The sequence below is a fragment of the Onychomys torridus genome, chromosome 5, assembly GCF_903995425.1.
Source record: "Onychomys torridus chromosome 5, mOncTor1.1, whole genome shotgun sequence".
In the NCBI taxonomy this organism is placed as follows: Eukaryota; Metazoa; Chordata; class Mammalia; order Rodentia; family Cricetidae; genus Onychomys; species Onychomys torridus.
The window spans coordinates 16,963,788-16,983,874 of record NC_050447.1 but is presented as its reverse complement, the minus strand read 5'-3'; positions in this window follow the sequence as shown (position 1 = coordinate 16,983,874).

The window sequence follows — 20,087 nt, the reverse complement described above, 5'->3', positions numbered from 1 at the left end:
TGCTGACTTCATCCCACAACATGATGGCTCTCTGCTGACTTTGTCCCATTTTTCCTCTACCAACTGTATGTAAGTAAACTTGTACTTCCTAGTAAACTTGCATGAAGTCATAAGCTTATGTAAGACTTCCAGATCCCCAAACTTCCTATCTTCTTTGTTTTGTCATCTCCTGGTCCCCCCTCCCTGCCCCAAGGTCCTATCACTAAAGAATGATCTGCTATTCCAGGTCAGTCAATGAGAAATTTAAAAAAAAAAAGAAAGAAACATGGGAAAACTTTGAGAAATAGTAAATGAGAGGGCCAGGGAGCCAGACCAGACCCATGTCAGGTTTCTAACAGCCTTGCCAGGGACCAGACCTCAGTTTCAGTTTACTGGAACTGGCTGGAGCTGAGCAAGCTGTTCTGGCAAAGACCACAACTCAGGGGCAACCAATCAGCAGGTGCCCCACCGCCTTATGCTAGCTCAGCAGGTGGACCATAGCCTTCTGTTAGCTAAAGATAGCTCTCCCTACCCTGCTGCTAGACAATCCCTAACCACTAGAGCCTCCCACCAATCAGCCTGCAGACTAATCTTTTCTTCACCAATCAGCTCCCAGGCTAATCCTTCCTCCCTGGAATTCCCCTAACCCTGTTTAAAAGGAGTCTTTGAGCTTTTCTGGGGGGGTCACCATTTGTTACCCCAACACGTTGGAAATTTTAATAAACATTGCCATTGACTGCATATGTGACTGGTGGTCTTTTATGGGACTAACTGTGGACGCTAACAGTGAAAAGACCTAACTATTAAATTATGGGCATAGAAGCAGAATAACATACTTAAAGCATAGTGAATATTTTCAATAAAAATCAATTTCCTAAACCTAGAGTACAACAAGTCTACATAACATCAAATAGACAGGACCAGAAAAAAAAATACTCCCCAGGACATTTAGTGTCCCCAGGACACTAAAAACAACGACAACAACAACAACAAAAAAACATATTAAAAGCTGCAAAGGACAAAAATCAAGTTGTTTATAAAGTCAGATCCATCAGAATAACAGCTGATTGTTGAATAGAAACATTTAAGGTGAGAAAATCTTAGAAAGATGAGTCTAAAGTTCTGAAAGACTACAACTGCCTACCAAGACTATTATACCCTGCAAAATTATCTACTGAAATTTAAAGATACATTTAAACTTTTCACAGTAAAAACAGACTAAAGAAAGTTATGATAACTGTGCCAGATCTACTTAGGATACTGGAAAGAATACTTTGGATTAAAGAGAAGGATAAACACATTGAAGTGGCCACAGGGGACAAATAAGCAATACCACAACAGTTAATCAAGAGGCCTACAAAAATAACTCACACATGCATAACTAAAGACAAGCATTGTGATCCAACTTTCATAACCCCATTAATGGTCACAATTTTCCCAATAAAAAGAGAGACTGTCAGATTGGAATTAGAAGACAGGATCCATCTTTTTGTTATCATTAAGAAATAAATTTCACCATCACTAATAAACATCTGGACATCATCTTAGGGAAATGATGGGAAAGGATATTCCAAAAACATAGAACAAAAAAGTATACATAGCCAGTCTGATAGCTGATAAGATAGACTTTAAGCCAACACAAGCCAGAAGAGATAAGGGAGGTCCTAGATACTCATTAAAAGAACAATCCATTAAGAGCATATAACCGTTTTAAACAAATGCACACCAAACACAGCATCTAGTTTTATTACTACCAGATAAAATCAAAGAATAATCCTCATATGATGATAGCAGGTGACCCCATTCTCACCAATAGGTAGATCATCTAGACAAAAACTAAACAGAGAAACACTGGAATCAAATGATACCATAAAGCAAATGATCCTAATAGTCATCTACAAAAGATTCTATGCAAACACCAAGGAGTATTCATTTTTCTCAGAAGCCAGTAAAACTTTCTCCAAAATTGACCACATATTAAAACACAAAATAACTCTCTACAACTACAGGAAATTTGAAATAACTTCCTATATTCTATCTGGCCACAGTGGGATAAAGCTATCTATCAATAGCAATAGAAACTACACAAAATTTACACAGTAATAGAGACTAAAATATATACTATTGGATGATAAGTGAGTCACTGAAGAAGTAAAAAAGGAAAAAAATTAAATTCCTTCAACTGAATAAAAATGAAGCCAAGAATACCAAAATGTTGGGGATACAAGGAAGGATACTTCTTCAGAGGAAAATTTATGGAGATAAGTAATTGCCAACATAAAAAAATTGAGAAATTTCAAATTAATAAAAATGATAAATATTATCTTTGGGAATTCAAGAACAAATTAAACCCCAAAGCAGAAGACAGGAAGAAATAATAGAAACCAGAACAAAATTAATGAAATAGAAACAATCAAACAAAAAAAAAATCAATGAAAACAAAAAGTTGGTTCTTTGAAAAGATATACAAGATTGGCAAACTGTTAACAAAACTAGCCAAAAAGAAAGAGGGAAGACCCAAATTAATAAAATTGTAAACAAAAAGAGAGACATTATAATAGATACCAATGACATTTAATAAATTATAAAGCTGTACTTTAAAAGTCTATTCCACTAAACTGGAAAAATCTAAATAACAGTAGTAGTAGTAGTAAATTTCTAGATACATATGGAAATCTAAAATTATACCAGTAAGAAAAAAAATCATTCAAATAGATCCATAATCAGCAACAGTAGCAAAACAGTAATAAAAAGTTTCCCAACTAAAATACCCAGGACTAGATGGATTAACATCAGACTTCCATCATGCTATTAAGCTTCAAAGAACTGACATCAATGCTACTCATGCTATTCCATGAAACAGAAAAGGAAGGAAGGCTTCCAAACTCTTTACTAAGTCAATATTACCTGATATCAAAGCAAGATAACAACAGAGAAAGAGAAAGAGAGAGAGAGAGAGAGAGAGAGAGAGAGAGAGAGAGAAAGGAAGGAAGGAAGGAAGGAAGGAAAGAAAGAGAGAGAGAAAGAAAAATAAATTGCAGACCAATCTCCCTGATGATAATAAACACAGAAATTCTCAATAAAATACTTGCAAACCAAATTAAAGAACCCATCAAACTGATCATTCACCATGATCAAGTCTGCTTCACTCCAGACTTGCAAAGACAGTTTAACATATATACCAATCAATTAATGTTATCTATTAAAAAAAATAGATATAAAGAGAAAAATAACATGATCATCTCAATAACTATAGAAAAGGCTTTTGGTAAAATGCAATATCCTTCCATGATAAGACCTCATGGAGATACTAGGGATAGAGGGACCATATTTTTGACATATCAAAGGTATTGTGTAGCAGTGTTTTCCAAGATTGAAGCCTTCCACCCTGCTGGGATGCTCCTTAAGATAGAAAGTATTATTCAAAACAGCATCAGGAAGTCCCTGAAACTGATCAGATTCACTAGGCCCCTTCCTCCAAGAGCAAACAATCCATATGGCTAATACTCTGAGACAAGACAAGGGGCAAAGAAGATTCTGAAAGCACACCAACTGCCTGGAAGAAACAGAAATGCCTAGCTGACTGAAGAGTTTTAGACTAACTGAGTGAGGAACTTGGAAAGGACACTCTCCAACCCTTTGAATTGCCTGTAGACTGTACAGTGTACTCCAGATATCCAGCTTTTGTGAGCCATACCAGGTTAGGCTTTGATGATACAGCTATCTTCGAGTAAGTCATGTTCTTGTAAGTAACCCCAATAAAACTCATTGGTTCACCAAGTTGAACTTTTGGGGTACCTAGATTTTCATTTGTTATGGGCTCCTTATCTTGGGTGAGCAGTCATAGGTGTTTCATCTCCCCAGGAAAAGTCTTGTCACACAACAAAAGTCTATATCCAATAAGCCTTTGGTCAACATTATACTGAATAAAGAAAAACTCAAAGCATTCCCATTAAGATCAGGAAGAAAACAAATTAAGGCTGCCTATTCTTTTCACACCTATTCAATAGAGTGTTGAAAGTTTTAGCTAGTACAATATGACAAGAAAAGGTAATTAAAAGGAAAGAAATAGGGAAAGAGTCAAAGTATACCTGTTTGCAAATGACATGATTCTAAAAATAAGACCAACAGAAAATTCTTAGAGCTGATAAGTGCTTTCTGCAAAGGGGCAGGATACAAAACTAAAACACACAAAGTCATGGCCTTCCAGTATACCAATGACAGACATACGGAAAAGGAAATAGGTGAAATAAATCAATTCACAATTGCCACAGGAATAATAATACACCTAGAGAAGGAGACTCCTGCATGTAGGGCCTCCCTCCTAGACCTGGGATTAGGCACAAATCTCACCCAAACACCTGCTTTCACCGAGAGATCTTTTATAAAGCAGGGAGGAAAAGTTAAAGTGGCTGCTTTCTGTCGCGACTGCCTCGACCAGCAAGGAATACGCAACACCAGGCTCTTCTTTCAGCAGTTTACCCAGGAACCTTTAACAATCTTCTGACTTCTGACCCTGGGGAAACCCGCTCACAGCCTTAAGTAATCACTGGGTAGCCAACCCTGATACGCCACGTGGGCACTACCAATAGGTCCAGGTGCGTGTAAGCAAGTCAGATTCTCAGCCTTAGCCAATTAAGGAGTTGTTTATCACAGAGAGCGCTCACCGTCGGGCTGGTGGAAGGCGGAGACCAGCGCCATCTTTAAGGCGCGGCTGTACGCAGCTCTCTCCAGCTTTCTGACTCAGGTAGAAAACAGCAGCAAATGACCTTGCAGGAGTCATTTTTCAGAGGAGGAAAAGGGGAGGTCTGGGTTAGAATGGGCTAGGATGTGGTGGTAGAGAAGATGGGGGATGAAGGAGAAAGGGAAGGGGCCAAGGAAAGGGGGCAGGGGCAAGGCCTGCCCGAGCCACATGCTCTAGTGGGCTAGTGTCCCTTCACCTAGGAATAAACATAACCAGGGAAAGGAAAGACCTCTGTAATGAAAACTTTAAGTCATGCGAGAAGTTGAAGAAAACACCAGAATATTGAAAGACCTACTCATGGATTGGAGGAATTGACCCTCTAAAGAAACCACCCTGCCAAAAGCAACCTATAGATTCAAAGCAATCCAAATTAAAATTCAGTTCTATTCTTCACAGACATACAAATAATTAAAAAAAAAAACTCAAAATGTATATGGTGGTACAAAAATAAAACATGGCCAAAGCAATCTTGATGAAAAGATATGTTGGGTGGTAGTGAGCACATCTTTACCCAGCACTAGAGATGCAGAGACAGACAAGTCTCTGAGGTCAAGGCCAGCCTGGCCTACAGAAAGAGTTTCAGGACAGCCAGGGCTACACAGAGAAATCTTGTCTTGAAAGAAAGAAAAGCACACTATGCTAGGCATCATCCTACCTGATTTTAAATTATACTACAAAGCCATTGTAATAAAAACAGTATGGTACTAGCATAAAAACAGACACATGGATCAACTCAATAAAATTTAGAATCTTGGTCTGCACAGTTGCAGCTACCATATTTGTTACAACAATGCTAAAAATATTCATAGGAAAAAAAGATAGCATCTTCAACAAGTGGTTCTGAGAAAGCTGGGAAAATGCAGAAAAGTGAAGCTAGAGCCTTATTTCTCATCCTGCAAAACACTCCATCCCAAATTGGTCATGGTTAGCAACATAGGCATGATATTGAGAACTGCTAGGAAAAAAAATTAGGTAGTATAGGTTAACTTACAGGCACCCGTGAGCACATCCTGAACAGAACTTTGGTAGTGCAGTGATACCCACCAGTGCCAAATGCACACTCATTGAATTCAGAAGACTCTACAAAGTAACCAGCAAAGTGTTGTGGAACATTGTTTTAACTGGGCAAAGATGTGGTACATTTGTTTGTGCTGGGGAATATTACTGGAACTGTGTGAAGGTGTGTTACAGTTGTTTATGCTGCATTTGTTTAATGATGTTGAACGGGACTCCCACACAGTGGGGGCTCCATTTCAGACCCTGGATTAGGCACAAATCACACACAAACACCTGTTTTCACAGAGAGACCCTTTATTAAGAAGGGAAGAAAAGTTAGAGTGACTGCTTTCTGACTCAGGCAGAAAAACAGCAGCAAATGACCGTGCAGGTGTAAGTTTGGAGAGAAAAAGGGGAGGTCTGGGTTAGGATGAGCTAGGATGTAGTGGTAAAGGAAATAGAGCATGAGGGAGAAGGGGAAAGGGGACAAGAGAAAGGGGGCAGGGGTATTTGTCCCAGGAGGACAAAGGACTGCCTCTAGATGAAGAGGAGACAGACGTGGCCCATAGGCAAATGGCAGTTTATAAAGGTAAAGGGGGAAACCCCATGTTAGGATGAGGTGTTTAATTTTAATGGGGCATGCTAATTAGGTGAATCAAAGGGAGCTTCTAATTGCTGGACCTTGGTAGTCAGCTTCAGAAGGAAGAAATGGCCAAATAAGGGAATAGACCTTGGTGGCTAGCTTCAGGAATGTAATCTACTATTTTTTTAGCAAGGCAGAGGGAATGGGGGGAAGAGCAAGGCCTGCCAGAACCACGGGTTCAATTGAGCTAGTGTCCCTGCAGATATAAGGATGTGTGTTTAATTATGGAAAGATGAGTTGCATTTGTTTCACCTTGCCTGCCTAAAGCACTTGATTGGTCTAATAAAAAGTTGAATGGCCAATAGCTAAGCAGGAAAAGGATAGGCAGGATTCGGAGGCAGAGAGAATAAATAAGGAGAAATATAGTCTCAGGAGGAGGAAGGAAAAGAAGGAAGAGAGAACAAGGGAGGAAGACAGGGGACACACCTGGGGCCAGAAGCCAGGCAGCTACCAGCCAGCCAGACCCAAGAAGCAGCAAAAGAAAGATATATGTAAGAGATGCTTATATTAGCAAAAAACTTTTAAAATAAGAAACATGACCTGGGCTTCCAAGAAGTCAAGGATATATATATGTTCAAGAAACAAAACCTAAGAATCAGAAAGAGCTGAGATAAAGCCAAAAGTTATAGGGAATGTATCAAATGAAATGGGAGAAAGTTTTCCAAATTTAGAGAAAGAAATCAACATCCAAACAGGGAAATTAGACCTCCAAGAAACCCATAGAAACATGGGAAAGAATACATTCCATGAGAGGAAGAGGTGAGCAGAGGGCAGCCTAAACAGATCAAACACACCCAACACAGCACACCCCTAGTATTAACAAGAGAAGACAAGATGTGCCAATAGCCAACCAACCATGCCATCAACCAACAAACCACAGAAAATAGCCAACCGCTCTTTATAAGAACCTTAAATGCGAATGGCCTGAACTCATCAGAAAACAGACACAGACTGGATGACTGGACTAAACACAAGATCCAACTGTCTGTTGTAGCTAAGGACCTTGTTTAGCTGGCAAAGACATCTAAAACATGAGTCAGAGGGTAGAAACTGAACCAACAAATGCAAGCAGCAAACAAGCATCACCATTATTAAATCTGATGAAAACCACTCAGAAGAGAAAAAAGTCATTGCACAGTAATAAAGGGCCCAAACTATAAAGAAGATTTAACGGCTGTGTTTATGCACCAAACATGGGGCTCTCAATTTCATGAAATTTACAGTAAATGGCATAAAAAGTCACAAAAGATCTGAGACAATAATTGTTGGAGATGTAAACAACCCACTTTTGTATTTAGGTAGGTTTTATAGTTAAATTTTATTTATATCTGTGGTTATTTCCTTAACAAAAACTTCTGAGAGGGCCATTACTAGACTAGCAAACAGGCCCAAATATAAACTATTACCTTTAAGAAGTTATGTCCATCTGTCTTCTCATCATCAGTGTGTGGGGATTCACATTTTCCCATAGTGTCACTCTCCGTAAATATCAAAATGTTAGAAATGCTCCTTGGGAGACGAGTTATTTGAAATTGCAGTTTTTCTTTTACAAATTGTCTACTTTAATCTTTTTCTTATTAAATTGCTTAAACTATTTCCATATTGAACATAGTTACATAACTATTTTATCCTTTCCTATTGGTAATTTTTGATGAAAATATTTTTAATATTCATGTAATAAATTTTATTAATGGCCTTCATGATTGCTGCCATGTTTATACAATACATATGCATATATTTTGCCAATCCAATAGCATACAAATACCCTCCTCCATATTCTCATACATTCTTTTTATACTTACAAATATTTTTATGTGGATCTATCTTTCTAATTGTATGACTTAGGATAACCCTACTCTTTCCTCCAAGAGAATAACTAGATGTAACAAAAGTAAAATTAAATAAAGTGCATATCTTTTGCTGATTTTCAATGTTACTTTTATCATAGTTCTTATATTTTCCTAGAAATGTTTTGGGGATGTCTATTTGTTTCATTGGTCCAGTGTCAACACCACATTTATTGAGCTATTATTTCCTAAAATATTCTAATTTGTGGTATAACAACTTAATTCTCCCTTACTACTTTCCCAAACATTCTTGATTATTGCTATAGGTCAATTCTTCTTCATTAGCTTTGTTATTCTTTTATATGGTGAAAACATCATGAGAAATCGAGATTATTTAAACTCTAATTTGGAGACACTGAAGTTATCGGTATGATGGAATTGTCCTCTACACTTGTGAGAAAGGAGCAATGTTTTTTATCTGAAATCATATAGCTGGATGTTTTGTCCAATTCAGAAAACAAATAACTTTCTGATGAATAACCCTTCAATACATATTTTAATGTCAGAGAAACTGGGTACACAAATGGACTAGTTTTGGAGTCCCTTTAAACATTTTTTTTTTTTTTTTTGCAAGTTTCATGTAGCAAATCATGCAGAAACAGCAGTAGATAGCACTGGACGATTAACTGGGGAAAGAAATTTAATTTAGGGAAGAGAAAACTAGACCTGGGAGAGGCCCTGTTTTGCTTATGACTAGCTGGACTACATTTTGTTCTTCTGATGTGGCAGCCCAGCCCCTTCCCTTCTCCAAAGAGCAACTGTTTGGCATGCAGTGATCCTTTTCCTCTTGACATGTCAAGGTATACATCAATGACTTTGCCCTTGGTTTGAAAACTTATCTAAGGCCAGAGAAAAAATAGTTCTAAAAACCAAATTAAACTGTCCTTTTTCCTTTTGATTTTATTACTATTGGTGTGGTTCCTTAAGAATGGTGAGAATATTTTACAGTTCTGTGGAAAGAGATGTCCCCTCTCTTCTGCAAAGTGTCAGGAGCAGTTGATGCGCTTAAGTGGCAATGTGACATTTTTATGGTTGTGTGGACCTGTGCAGAGAACGGGACATAAGATAGCTTGCATTGGTGACAGCCCCAATGCATGGGCAAAAATGTGTTCCCCATGATACAACTCTATCACACAGTTAAACTCTTTTATAAAAGGCCACCAGGTACTACTGCGAATAAAATGTTGGTGAATGCAATGTGTGGGATTAAAATCTGAATTCCATAGTTATTTTATAGTATATCAAATCAAGATGCAAAATTCCTACCTGGAGACAATTAATTTAGCATTGACCCAAATGCTGAAAAGGTCTTAAAATGTACTTTTCCAAACTGAGAAAATTCCGAAATGATCCACAGGTATGACATGTGGTGGTGTAGCTGATGACAGCTGTCCAGAAGTGGAGGCAAGAGAGTATTTAGCAAAATATTAAAGAAATGTAGCAAAGCAGGGATGACTGCTCACATGCTATGGGAGGTTGATGCAGAAGCTTGCCAGAATGTGAGGCCAGCTTGAACTCCAGCCTGGGTGGAACCTTGTCACCAACAAAAGCAAAGGAGCCTCAGACACACAGAAAGCTGGTGTCTCTATTTTGTCATAGACTTCCTTACACATTTCCATGAAAAAGAGGTCATTTAGCTTCTCCCCAGAATTCCCATCTTCCTATGGGTTTTCTGTTCACTCTCTTTCTCTGGGAGAGAGCAGATATCTGAAGTACATAAGAGAATTCACAAAAACGTCAGCATGTGTATCAGGTAGTGTTTTCAGTCTGGTGCATCATTGAAACAATCACCTTTTGCATTCTAAACTTGTGAAATGGCCTATGCAGAGTCCATGGAGGAGTTACACTTGACATACTGGGCCAGCATTGAGATGCAGTTGCCCCCCATAACAAACTGGATCAATTACTTCTCTCTTTTTTTTTTACTTTCCAAATTTTCTTTTTTTTTTTTTATTATGTGTTTTAATTTTATACATCAGCCATGGGTTCCCCTGTCCTCCCCCCTCCTGCCCCCACCCCACCCCCACCTTCCCCCCAGGCCCTCCCCTCCATTCCCATGTCCTCCAGGACCAAGACACCCCTGGGGATTCATTTAAACCTGCAGGTCCTGTCCACTCCTTCCAGGCTGAGCAAAGTGTCCCTGTGTAAGCCCAAGGTTCCAAACAGCCAGCTCATGCGCTAAGGACAGGTTCTGGTCCCACAGCCTGGGTGCCTCCCAAACAGATCAAGCTATTCAATTGTCTCACTTATCCAGAGGGCCTGATCCAGCTAGGGGAAAACTCTAGCTACAGGGCTCCAACAGCCATTGGTTCATAATTCATGTGCTTACTTTCGATTGGAGACCACATGAGAACAGGAATAGGCAGAGTGCTTGAGAGGTCCCCAGAAATCCACAATGATATATCCTCTGTAGACTGCTGGCAATGGTCAAGAGAAAGCCTGATCTGACCTAGTCTGGTGATCAGATGACCAAACACCCTAACAGTCGTCTTGGAACTCTCATCCAATAACTGATGGAAGTGGATGCAAAGATTCTCAGCCAGACCCCAGGTGGAGCTCCAGGTGTCCAATGGTCAAGAAAGAGGAGGGACTGCAAGAGCGTGAATTGTTGAATCCAAGATTGCAAAAAGCACAGGGACAAATAGCCAATTACTTCTCTTACTTAGCACTGGTTGTGTTAGCTTATCAGATCTCCTGGACTGTGACCATATCAAAAAGAAACACTTTTTAAAAAGTATGGATATGTTGTATGAACATGTGTGTATATATGTCTGAGTGTGTAGGGAAGCACATGTTGTGCAAGTGTGTGTGAGGGGGTCCAAAGTTGACATTGAATATCTTTCCCAGACTCTCTCCAATTTGTTTATTAAAGCTGTATCTCTCCCAGAACCTGGAATTTACCAATTCTGGGTAGTCTAACTAGGCAGCCAACCCTGATTCCTCGTCTCTGCAATTATAAGCAGTTACATTCCTGACTCAGTTTTATGTGGGTTCCAGATATCTAATGCCAGGCCTCACATTTGCACAAGTGATGTATCCATGGTGCCATCTTCCCAGCCCCTAGACATAATTTCTACATGGATTTGATATCAGGCTTTAGACAACGACACTTGGATAACAGGACCCACCATAGGTTTTCTCTGATGTCTGCATGTATCACCAAATCTGAACATGGAATAAATATGCAAATAGAAGCATGTTTGCTGACTTTGGTTTACATTTCTCTGTTTATAGGAATCCAGCATGCATTTGTTTTACCTGGTGGCTATTAAATTCTCTAATTGTGCTGTAGACTCGTTAACAATTGTGTTGAAGTTGTGCATTATAATTTAAAAGAGTTAATTGAATACTAATCCAATGTGCAGGACAAAAAAATTATTTGAACCATTGCAAGGGAAGCCGGAAATCCCCCCAGCTGCCTTGGTCCTGATAAATCCCCTTCCCTGTGAAACAGAGAAAATGAATATTCAATATTTTTTCCATTTGAGTCTCTTGACATTCTATTGATTCACTTTATTTTCCCAACAATTTTCTGACAGGTTTCCCAATGTGGATTCTGCAAGGTTCTTTGATATTCATCTTGCGATTGCCTTTGAAAATGAGAGTCCTGGCTAAGTTTGGGCTGGGGCTTAGAACTCCAGAGCCCCAAGCCCTCTGTCTCCCAGAAGCCTGCTTAATGGTAGAATTGCACTGCTTTACCGTGCAATCATCACATCTGGGACAGAGAACAAACATCCTGAGAAGAGGGAGGAGGGGTTGAAAGTCCATGGCATTTAGAGGTGTTGGTGAGCCCACAGTACTCTTCTGGAGGGTGGGGTGACAGAGAGAAGTGGGAAGCTTGCATCTCTCGTCTGCATCTGGAGTGGCAGGAAGAGCAAAGCCCATTGATGTGAACGAACAATAGGAGGGAGCAGCATGAGAAGGTGTGCAGAGGGTTACGAAGGGAGAAGTCCAGAAGTGGGGAGAACCAATACAGGAAACACATCCGAGGTGACACAGGCTATCTGTCCTCTCAGGCACTTTCATTTTCTTTGGCCTTGCTGAGTTTCTGAACCCAGAGTCTGGCACATTTCGCCAAGGCTCTGTCACCAAGTTACACCCAAGCCCTAACGTCTTTTTGTAAAGAACTTGACCTTGGTAAATACTGAAAGTTCACCCAATGTCAGGGTGATGTATGAGTCAAGTGTCTGTCGGCTTTCTCAGCTAAAAAGCCACACCGTGCCTTCCATGGAGCTTCTGTGATGGTCCTGTAGTGGATGTGAGCTCCACCCTTAACTTATGTTTGTGGTTTCTTAGCATGTATGTCCAGAAAATGCTGACATTACATGTTCTGCAGTAGCTGCAACAGGAAGAGATGAGTGAGTTTGAAAATTATCCAGTTGGCCTTCGATCAAACCAACTGTGGTTCATCTCTGCTCAGATGGCAAGGGGCTGGGTCAAGCAATTGCCTAGCTACTTGTGTATAATTGACCTCACTGACCTTGAAGTCTAGTAGAGATAGACAATAGACAGATTGTAGTTATATATTGTGTACCCCAATAAAGCTTGCTGCAGACAGACAGACAGATCGATGATAGACTGGTAGTAGGTGGTCTTTGACATACCACTTGACCTCAGCTTTTTAGACATTTCTGGGGTTCCATCTTGGTGTTCTGAATGCTGTGTTCTACTTGTGATTTTTCACAGTCAGGTTCTCGGTCTACTTCATCTTGAAGTCCCTGGTTGAGTTCAAGGGCCCTCTCCAAACCCCTCAAGCTGCTATTCTGACTGTCCCAGCACTGACGTGGGCAAACTGGCAGAGTGCAGACCAGGCGTCCCAGCTTTCCCCTCCAGTGATCTATCTCATCCAGAGCCACTCCAGTCACTGTGTGCGACACAGTGATGTCTACTTGTATTTTTCTTGAAAAATAAAAATGGAAGTTCCTAAATACAAGTAATGTAGCATCCAGGCAAGTGGAAAGTATTTCTGATTTGCTTTCCTAGGGTGAAGTTCAAATTTTACAAGATAAAGATAAATAATTCCAATGACACATTTTGAGAGCCAAAGTTATATATTAAGTTGTAAATACTTGTGTCTAAGAGATCCCTAAAACACAATACCTCTAACCTGTAAGCCCCTTGTCCAAGGACAGATACTTCCTGAAATGATGGAGGCTATTGTTTATGGAAGATAATAAGCCACATGTTTTCACTCCCTAAACAAGTTTGTTTGACTCAACTGTACCAGATGTGCTTGATCACGTGTAGGAAGAGGGTATGTGGGCAGGAAGTACGTCAGGATGTATACTTGCCCCTAATTGGATCTGATGGGAATACAGTGGCCTCATGGGGTTTTCCTTTATAAGCCTCTGCAAAATGTGACTCATCACCATTTTCTGAGAACCCCAGAAGGGTCCTGGCCAGAGTTCATCATCCTGGCCAATATTAAATTAAAGCTTGCTTCAAATTGGCTCAAAATTGTGGAAGTGGTCTTATTCTCCCAGGAGGATTAGCAACATATGACTCCAGATTTTACAGCTTTTAATTTTAGTACCTCCTTTGGGTAGAGTGAGCCCTCACATAAGTTTCTGACAAGATGCTTCCCTTTCTCTCATACTTTCAGGTTGCTAAAAGATAGAGACCATGTCTGGTTATTTACTCACAATTCTTTGTGTATCACGGCTCCTTGGCATGGTACCTCTCATCAATGCTGCTGACATTTAGTTATTAGTCACATTAACAAACAAATATCAGAAAATTAGAAGCCAAGAGCCAGATCTTACCTACCACTTGTCCTGTAAATAAAGATTTATTAGAACATCATCACATGACTTACTTCCATACTGTCCATGGCTACTTCCAGGCTACAACAGAGCCATACGCAGTTGGAGTCAACAACACTACATGGTCCATGATGTCTGAATCGTTTCCATCTGGATTTTGGCTCTCAGACTCTGTGTAGGATTGTTCTGAGTGACCATCTTCATTTGTCCCTGAAATCCCCAGGGTTATATGTGTAATTATCCCCACATGACAGATGAGAGAACAGGGTGGTGGCACCAGAAGCAGAGCACAGTGAACCTGCTCCCATAGTCCCCACCTCAGCGTGCCTGGTGCCTCTGCGCAATGAGTAAATGATTCTCTTTCTTCACCGGTCACTGGAGTTGAGAGGGCTAATATAGGGGTCAGGTTTGCTCCAGAAAGGCCCTCTAGTACCCTGAAGGGAGATAGGGAGCTGAGGATGGCTGGCAGAAATCATTGGCATTGCAGGAACTGGGACAGTGAGGAACTTGTCCACCAGGATGCATCTCCTGAGTGGGCTCCACCTGACTGACTGGATGTGATCCCTGACTCTGGCAGAGGGTTAGCAGCTCCCTCGCTCTGGAAACCTGTGAGAAAAACGTTGGGCTTTTCCCTAAGATTTTTTGTCAGGCATTAGTCTCCTGAAGGGAAGCTATTTGTTTTTCTGGGATGGAAACTATTATCTCCTCCCAAGACTGGCATCCCCCAAAGTGTAGGGACCCTAACGGGGGTGGGGGTCGAGTCATCTGAAATCAGAAAAACAAGGAAGATAACAGGTAGCAAACAAATAGCTGTAATGAGGGAGGCTTTTTATTTTTTTAAAGCATGACCCTCTTTCCCATGTCTTGGTGATTTTCCCCATAGAGAATGTCCTGACTTGAAAAGTTCTGTGAAAGGTGACAGTTTTCTCTCTGTCATTGTGCTCATGGTGGTGGTAGTGAGCTTTGATTACAGTATACACTGGCCTCTTAGGGTGGTGACTTAGCCAGCCAGTCTGGAGGTTATTATTACAGCTTGGACCTCAGCAGCCATACATTCAGTATCTTTATCCTGAAATGGAATGCTGCTGTTGCTTACCTGTAAAAGTGATGGAAAGTTCCAGAAACTGCATTTGCAAGATGCTGTGATAAATGAAGAATTAATATATTCTATCTGATTGTCTGTCTATCCATCCATCCTTCTTTCTTCTCCCCTGTCCGTGTGTGTGTGTGTGTGTGTGTGTGTGTGTGTGTGTGTGTTGTTGTTGTTGTTGTTGTTGTTTGTAGATGACAGAAAGAATGGTGAGTACTAGAGAAGACATAGAGAGACAGAGGTTGTGCACTAGCTAGGGTTTTACTGCACCTTTGACCAGAGAAGACACCGGCAAGCTCCTTGAATCCATCGGAATATACAAGTTAGTGGCAGGAGTCCGCAACCTTTCACTTCATCTCCATGCTTCATAATTTGAATCCATAAAATTGGCCTAATAGTCAAACAACTTCACTAGATCATTGGGGAGCTCTTAAGATTCTGTACAGCAAATGAGACCGGGGATAGCTCAGTGGTATATGCAAGACCCCGAGTTTCAACCCAGCACTACCAAAATCCCAGCAGAAAATACTCCAAAACACTTCCTATTCCAAATCCATTGAAAGTGTAGGTGTTTCAGTTAATGAAATGACTTTCCAGTCCTGTCTCACTCCTTAGTAGCACTCTGGTTATTCAAGTTTCTAAGTTTTCTTAAGCCTCAATTTACACCTCTGTGAAGTGGGAATGAAGTGCTGTCCATTAAGGGCTGAATGCAAAGTGCATCATGCACAGCGAGGTCTTTCAAGTATTAACCAATAGCACCAAGGGTGAGTTTTCTTGTTTTCGAGCCCTAATTGTCTACTTGGTCAGGTTGTTCAGTCACTTCTGAGAGTTCTTTAATTCTTAGTCACTAAACAGTTAAGTAAATTAGTCACTAAGTAGCCCAGTCCTGACTGCAGTTTTGGTTAGGTCCAGACTTGGCCAGTAGCCTCTTTAAATGGAATATGAAAAGAGACAGAGTCTCTACTTGGAGGGAAACCTCCAAGGATGACTCAGGTGGCCAGAAGACATCTCCGAAGAAATGCTGTGTGTAGCTGCAGGGCTGAGGAGCCCATGGTCAAAGTGCTGTGAGCACGTGAGGGCTTGGTACCTGTCATGGAGTCATGGGATATGAACAGAAGTCTGGTCTTGGGAAACAGACCCAGCCGACTCATGGCTCTGTGAAGGCAGCCTGTGCTCTCCAGCACTCTGGCTCTGCCTCATCCCTTGCTAATTTTGCTTGTCACAGAAGGACGTTCAAGGCTGACATGTGGAGAGACTGAGGAAAGACGGAAGGAAGAGAGAGAGTGAAGGAGACACAACCGTAATCACCTCCCCCACCCCGTCACTTGCTTTTCTTTCTGGTGTGCTGGGAAACTCTGGAACCACAGCTCTTAGATGCTACAGCATTACACCATCTTTTGCCAGCTTGTTTGCTTCGGTTGGAAAGAACAGGGGCAGCCCTGTGTGAGGATCCACACCTGGACCTTTGGGATGTGGCTCTGAAAGACCCAGCCCCTTGCCCTGGAACTTATTGTTATGGCCCATTTAGCCCCTCCAGAGGCAGTGATTCAGCTCAGGGACCCAGGACATAGTCCCTGCTTCCCAGGAGCTTTTTGTCAGCCACATTGTTACTTTAGGACTTCAGTGTTGAGGGCTAAACTGGCCTTTCCCTGCGTTAAATTAGCCTCATCAGCACCATTTTCTGTCCTTCCTCAGTGTGTGTATTTTAAATACAGATGTGATTTCAGTGCCCACTGCTCTGGGGAGCACAAGCCTCTGCCACTGTCCCAGAAAAGAGGGTGGTACTGAAAACGGGGTTGCAATTCTCCTGCTATGTTTCAGTTAGAACTTCAACAACAAACTATAAAGGCAGGGACTGGATTTTAGAAACCTAGAATTTCAGATCCAGATTGGATACAAGAGTTGATCCCTCTGTTTCCAAAGAAGGAAAACAAGAATTAGACATAAGAAGGGACACAGCCAAGGCTATTTCCACAGCATAGCCATCAGGGAGCCTAGACAGCTGCATAAATGGTATTCTACCCAAAGTCCAAGAAAGCAAAACTTTTGGTCTGGAGAGAGAGAGGGGGGTAACAGGAATTAGCATTTCCTTGTAAGAACGTGTTTGGAATCACTTGACAGACAAATCCTTAAAACAAACTGGAACAATGCTCACAGGAAAAGAGAAGATAGGGCTCTTCCACAGAGGGGAACAATTTACTACGGCAGTGTTGCTTATAGATGCCTGGAGGGGTACTTACAAATGAGCATCATTTGACTCCATGGTTCTTGGTCCCTGGGATGCCTCTGTAAGGCCTGGCTCTGTGACTGGGTGCCCTGCCCTGGGGGCCGTCCTGGGGGAGAGAGGTTATATGGGTGACCAGGACCTAGACTGAATTTGGAGACCTACTCTCTGACTCCGCTGCCGTGACCCCACTGTGTAGTGGGGCAAATGGCTTCATCTCTGTCAACTTCTGTTTCCATCTAAAGACTGTACTGGAGGGCCTGACAGGGCATTGAGTTTAGGGAAAAACAAAACAAAACAAAAAAGAAAAAAAAAACAGGAAGTTAGCAAGAAACAAGGAGAGAGGGGGAAGAAAGGGAGAGAGGAAGAGAGTGACAGAGAGATGGAGAGAAGGTTGGGGAGGAAAGGAAGGAAAGGGGGAGAAGAGTAGAGACACTGAGTCAAAGGGAGGGAGACTGCGGCCAGAAAGGGAGAGGAAGAGGGAGGGAGGGTGGAAGGAAGGGGGGAAGAAGGGGAAGAAGGGAGCAAGGAAGAGACAGAGAAGGAAGGACATTCTTGTGGCAACCAAACAGCTTTGCTTTTTATCTGAAATTCCAATTTGCCTGCATGGCTTGTTTTCCCCCACAAACTTGGCTGCTGGAGTCCTTGGAGTCCTTTCTACAAACTCTGTGTGGTGGGGAGAGAGAGGAGCAACTGGGCGTGAGAGGGGAAATTAGTGACCCCAGCTGGCCACCTCCACCAAGGCCTAGAGAAACCCCACCAGGGTAGACAGGCTGGCTGGCCTGTGGACGGTGGGAATGGAGCCACTCGCCTTTGCTTCTAACTGCAGCACCCACGCCAGCCTGTGTGAGCCTGGGGTGCTGGGAGTGAGAGCCGGTGGAAAGGGTACCATAGGATGGAGACCATCATCTGAAAGGGCGAGATCTAAGGTGCGCAAGCACACACAGACACACACACACACACACACACACACACACACACACACACACACACACACACACGGGGGCCTTTAAAAGTTATTGCAGATAAGGCATCACTAGTGCTCATTTTGGGGAAGTCGAGGTGGAATGGGGGACTTTCTCAGATCGACTGGTCCAGGTAGTCCAGGTCTTTCCCCATTTATCCGCGAAGAGTTCCCGACCCTTGAGGGCGCACGAATTCTACCCTTGGGAAAGACTACCCTGCAGGGGTTCGTGAACTAGCACAGTAAAGGCAGCCTGGTGTCCCCTCTGCCCACTAAAGCCAGCTAGGAAGCAGCGGCCTAGCCCCCAAGGCTGTTTCCGGGAACTGCTCAGCTTCTCCAGAACACAGAGTAGGATGTGAAGACAGGCCTGCGGGTATGGCCCTGACAGACGGAAAGAGAGGAGGAGAGGCACCCCTGTGCTTGCACGTGATGAAAACTTCTTTAGTGCTGGAAACCTGGACAAGATCTTTGGGGACCGCTTGCAAGCCTATCCATCCCCCCCCCCCCTCCTCCCCGTTTACACGCTCAGCAGGCCTTGGGAAACGGCTTCTCCTGCGCAGTTTTCTTCCCTGCACAGCGTCACTCGCCTGCTCTTTCTGGTTTTGTGCAGGCGGGGCTGGTCGGCATCTGGAACCCCAAAGGAGGAAGGTGCTGAGCCCCCACGTGTGACTTAACAGTGGCCGCAGCAACGCAAGGCGCTTTGGGCGGTGCACCGCCGCCAGCAGATGGCGCTGCGCCGCACGTTATGATCCTGGTGTGCGGGCTGGCGCTGGGGAGGGGACCACTCAAAGGGTGGTGGGTTGTTTTTTTCCTCCTTTGTGTGTGTGTGTGTGTGTGTGTGTGTGTGTGTGTGTGTGTGTGTGTGTGTGTGTGTGTGTGTGTGTGTGTGTGTGTGTGTGTGTGTGTGTGTGTGTGTGTGTGTGTGTGTGTGTGTGTGTGTGTGTGTGTGTACACGCACACGCCATCCCTAGGCTGAAACAATGTTTGTGGAATTAAGTAGTGATTTCCTTTAGTCTGCTCCTCTCGTTCTGGCCGTGTGTTCAGGCTTCGATGTTAACGTTTGCCATATAGTAATTTTTTTTTGTGGTGAAACCATGAGATTCAAACACACATTTCCTCACCCTCACAGTGTCGTCAGCTAGCAGAGGTCTGCATTTTCTGATCAGATCACTTGTGCAGCTTCCATATTAGCAGCCAACTTGCTCTGGAAACAAAGAATTTCTGAAAAAAAAATGTAAGAAGAGCACCTAAGATTTTCTTTCTAAACAAACAAGGGAGTCCTTCTTCTTCTAGCCCCGTTCCTCTTCCTTTCTTCTTTTCTTTTTTAAAAGTGGGCTAAAATATATAAATAAATAAACCCTGATATATGTTAGGAAGAAAATCAAGCCATTTTTCAAGAAAAGAGAAAAAAAGCCTTTGGCTGCTTGAAAACAGGGCTGTGTTGTGAGACTGCTGGGGACACATGGGCGCAATGATCATAAATGTAAAATTGTGGAGAAAATGTAGGGACTGGGGGGGAGACCAGAGTTTAAGGACCAAGCTAACAGCAGTGGACTAAGGCAGATTGGAGGTGCCAGTCGTGTGGATTCACCAAGCCAAGTGGCTCCATGGGTGAAGTTTCACTATGCATTTGATGTTGCCATAAAATTCATCTTCTCAAAGTAAACAAGGCCAATCTGAATGCATCTCCAACAAGACATATGTAGCTTTGTTTGGGATAATGGGTTTGATGGGAGTAAAAACAGAGGGGATTAAATGGACCCAGAAGGGATAAATATAACTAATTGTCATCTCCTTCTATCAGCATAAACATGGCCAGCAATGCAGAATGGGGGAAA